The sequence below is a fragment of the Triplophysa rosa genome, unplaced genomic scaffold (assembly GCF_024868665.1).
Source record: "Triplophysa rosa unplaced genomic scaffold, Trosa_1v2 scaffold113_ERROPOS166647, whole genome shotgun sequence".
Lineage (NCBI taxonomy): Eukaryota > Metazoa > Chordata > Actinopteri > Cypriniformes > Nemacheilidae > Triplophysa > Triplophysa rosa.
The window spans coordinates 14,102-18,617 of record NW_026634065.1 but is presented as its reverse complement, the minus strand read 5'-3'; the positions used below and the strand labels follow the sequence as shown (position 1 = coordinate 18,617).

Sequence of the window (4,516 nt, the reverse complement as noted above, 5' to 3'; positions counted from 1 at the left end):
ACAAGACAGACAGCGGAAAATATCACAGTTTAGGCATACCTTCACACACATGCATACATCTTTCTCATTATTTTAGCTTGTACAAGAAATTTGTCTGAAAACTGAATGTGAGCAGAGAGGGACAAATAGCCTCAATACAGGACAAAATGATGTACCAGACAGTAGGGCTGGGCGATATATGATAACATCGTCACATCGCTGATGTCTTGCAAATATCCCGATGTCGATTACAACAGATAGATACCAGACGATAATTGATAATAATGGAAAATACGCGTTATAACATTATCATGCAATGTAGGCTTTAGCGTGAACGTTAATGTTCATATGCCCAGGCAGTCAGTAACAGTGACAGAATTTTGGAAACGCTGTTTTGTTCGGTCAGTTGAATGTGCTACTGTTTTCTGCCAGTCGCTGCACAGATAGACCAAGAGAAAGACGAGCTGCGTCGGCAAAGCAAAACCTTACGCTCGCAGGGCTGTACCGGTGTTCGAATTGTCCTACCCTGTCAGGGCAAAACTTAATATAATCTAAACCACATCGACAAAATAAACAGGTAGGATGATTGTACAATGCAAAATACCCTGTCAGATAGTCCTACCATCTTAAAATAAACACAAAATAAATTTACAGCGTAAATACCCTGTCAGATTATCCTACCAGCATAAAAGAAACATGTAGGATTAATTTACAGCGCAACACCCAATCAAATTGTGCTATAGGTATTAAATAATATGTAGAATGATTTAACAACGAAAATACACTATCATATTCCCGTAGCAGTATAAAATAAACAGGTAGGATGATTTTATAGCGAAAAAAAAAGGTTATGACGTAACATTGATGTGCGCATGCCTGGTAGGATAATCTGACGGGTAGGATGAAATTTCAGGACACCTGCAACATTTTATACTGCATGAAAGCAATGGTTTATCTACGCGCTTTACCTGATGAAAGAAGTCACTGCAACACTGGTTTGTGCGCATGGTGCATCTGTGTTTGTGTGTGCATGTTTGCGTGCCTGCCTGCGTGTGTGTGTTTGTTTGGCACTTGGTGGGTCCGGAACGAATTCCCTCCCGGTCCGTATCTGCAGATTGATCGCCTGCGCAACGTTGCATGAAGTTGAACACACCCGATATTATCAGATATCGCAATGATTTTAAAGTCAATAATCGATAAAAAATTTTTTAACACATCGCCCAGCCCTACCAGCCAATTAATCCACTGACAACTGTGACCAAAAAATTCCAAGTGCTGGTCGCATGTTAATAATCAATCAAAGCAATTTTTGTAAATAAGACTTTGCAGCTCGTGCTGTTGTCCATCCCTATCAACAAACACACACTAATTTGGTAAAAAAACTGCACTAAACCTGTTTTAAAGCAAACAGTGGTCACTATTTTCACAAGCATTAAAACAAAGTTATGCTGTTTATTATTGTCTTTATTATAATACACCTATAAACGACATGATGTTTATAAAGAAGGGGAGGGGACATTAAAGCATTCATATCATAATATGGTCCTTACCTTTATTACATTAACATTAAAATTATGTTATTACGATTTTAGAACTATTAACATAACTGGGTAATTCTCACGAAATCACTGAAACATAATGGCAGTAATGACTTAAAGAAATATAACTCAGTAACACAAAAATAAACTCATTAAGACAAAAAATAATGACAAACAAATTGTGTAAAATGTCTAATTGGGTATGATAAAAAATAAATGTGTGCTTAGGCATGGCTTTCTTTTTAGCAAAACGTGCTATGGTATTGACATTAACAGTCTGAAAAGGTATGAGATTTTAAGGTCTTATGAAAAATTATTCAAAAAAAATTCAGAAAAAAATGAAAGGGGTCATATGGCATGAATACGTGTTTTTCTGTGTCTTTGGTGTGTTATAAGTTGCCCATGCATGTATTAGACGCATTAAAATTGCAAAAATTAAAGATGCATATCTAAAAGCGATTGCTCACCCAGACCTGGCTGAAACGCTTTGTGTACCCATACCACCACAAACCTACATCAGTTCGTGGTATGATTTGACGAAGACCGCCCAAATGTATACGTAAGTAAGGTCGGTGTACCTGTCAGTACAATTGCTTTGGAAACTGATGTTCCAAATATGGTAAGAGGTGTTACATTTCCGACACACGCTTGCAGTATTCGACCAGTCACTACGCACTGGTTAACTGGCCAATCATAGAACACCTCACTTTGAAATGCAGATTTTTTACAAACCTCATTGCTCAGAGAGACGGGCCAAAGAGGACATACAAACATGCACGGAATGTGGAAAATACAGTGTTTTTGAACCTTAAATTGTGTATACACTAGGGCTGGGCGATGTGACGATGTTATCGTATATCGCAGATGTCTCGCAAATATCCTGATGTTGATTACAACAGAGATACCAGATAATCGATAATAATGGAAAATATGCGTTATAACATTATCATGCGATGTAGGCTTTAGCGTGAACGTTAATGTTCATATGCCCAGGCAGTCAGTAACAGTGACAGAATTTTGGAAACGCTGTTTTGTTCGGTCAGTTGAAAGTGCTGCTGTTTTCTGCTGGTCACTGCACAGGCAGACCTAGAGAAAGACGAGCTGCGTCAGCAAAGCAAAACCTCACGTTCGCGGGGCTGTACCGGTGTTCGAATCGTCCTACCCTGTCAGATTTTCCTACCGCAGGGCAAACCTTAATATAATTTAAACCACTTCGACAAAATAAACAGGAAGGAACGAATTCCCTCCCGGTCCGTATCCGCAGATTTATCATCTGCGTAACGTTGCATGAAGTCAAACACACCCGATATTATCGGATATCGCGATGATTTTAAAGTCGACTATCGATAAAAAATTTTTTAACACATCGCCCAGCCCTAGTATACACATTGCATTACATCTAAAACAGACGATAATATTCGTGTCAGCAGTGTCATATGACCCCTTTAATAGGCCTACTTTAAACATGTCTGAGCTTGTTTTTAATGCCTTGTTTTTTTTTTTAAATCATTTTGGCAAGTTGGAAACCAAGATGTCATGGGAAACACCAACTAGGTGATGCCTGACAAAAAAAACCCTGTTGTTTTAAGGATGGAAATTTACTACATTCCTTTTTAAATGTTTTAATTAGCCCTGATGAAAACGTAACCCGGGATTTGCATTCTGATCTCATGTTGTCATTAAGCCATTCAAACGTCATGCAGTAGAATAAACCTGACTAAATATAAGAAATAGAATGAACATTTGCAAAATGTTAACCAGTCCTTCATTGTGACCAAGTGTTTCAGCGGGAGTATTTTGATGCAAAATGAAAGAGACTCGGGCCTGCGGCCACCAGACGTCTGAATACAAATTGTCACAAACAGCAATGGGCATTTTTATACACAGTGCATCCATTTCTAATGTCAGATCGAAATCTGACTTACAGTTCAATCACCTGAGATAAGAGGTACTCTTTTAGTAATTATGAACCAGTATGATTCGAAAAAAGGCATATAAAATCTATGCATATAACACGGGAGAAGCCACACCTGACAACGTTAGCGCACATGTTTGTGCACGAAGTTCAATTCAAGGAAATGGGCCAAATCATAATAACTACAGCTCTGATAACATTATAAACATCCGAACACAGCTGTAAATTACAGCTAAACATATTTGGGGGCACAGATATGCCGCCGTTGAGCGATGGTTACACCCAATGTGCACTTCAAGCGAAATAACAAACTTGAACTTTTTCATTAAAATCATCCATAATACGATAGAAAGATGCACCAGACGATAACTCTCCATACTGAGTGAAACTAGTCAGCACTAAAGGTTAATATATCGTTCAAATCTGTCTCGTCGTTCGCTTGCAAAGTAACTTTATATGGGGTTTAGTGTGATCGGTGTCTCTTATACTAATTAAAAGCAATATTTTGACAAATAAAACGCATATTGAACGCAAAGGTAAACTGATACGATCTCGACAGAAGTGATCCGATGTTTGGTCGTGAAATCAACCCGATATTAGCAGGCCTCAGGCTCGGCTGCTCTGTAAAGTTCATTCAACATCGCCATTTAACCGAGGAATAACCCACTTCAGACGACAAAGAAAAAGATAGATGTACACGCAGGTGGTTACCCACACAATTTAACTGCACGACTATAACATACCTCGTGTTTTAATATGTAAAATCTTACAGTGGAAAACCATCCGTTCAGGAAAACGTTTCGACATCTGCGGACGGTCTGCGTGCACATCAGACGCGACAAATTGATTGACGATTCATCCACCAAAAACAGATTCAGGCAAACCAATCAAACTCTAACCTACGTGATACGCATCCAGACATTCTATAGCGGTTTTTACGTTTATTTTGCGAAAACCGTAAATGATTTGTAAAGCTGGAAAAAGAGACACTCTTACTGTTATATATTAAATATATAATATATAGTAAAAAATATATATGAAAGGGTAGTTCTTAGGCTTAGTATCCAGCAGATGGCAGTACTTG

The 4,516-nt window shown here is 38.3% G+C and overlaps 1 protein-coding gene across 3 annotated transcripts in view; it reads right to left on the bottom strand.

Annotated features, from left to right (window-relative positions):
- Nucleotides 1-4,276, bottom strand: part of znf638 (zinc finger protein 638) — a 29,027-nt gene extending 24,751 nt beyond the window's left edge. For 2 of the 3 annotated variants that reach the window (XM_057326601.1, XM_057326602.1), the window contains exon 1: nt 1-4,169. This exon is cut by the window's left edge and continues 1,659 nt beyond it. The gene's annotated coding sequence lies outside the window, so the exon portion shown is untranslated. The other variant, XM_057326603.1, reaches the window with a different exon arrangement.
- Nucleotides 4,277-4,516: the final 240 nt, after the last annotated feature.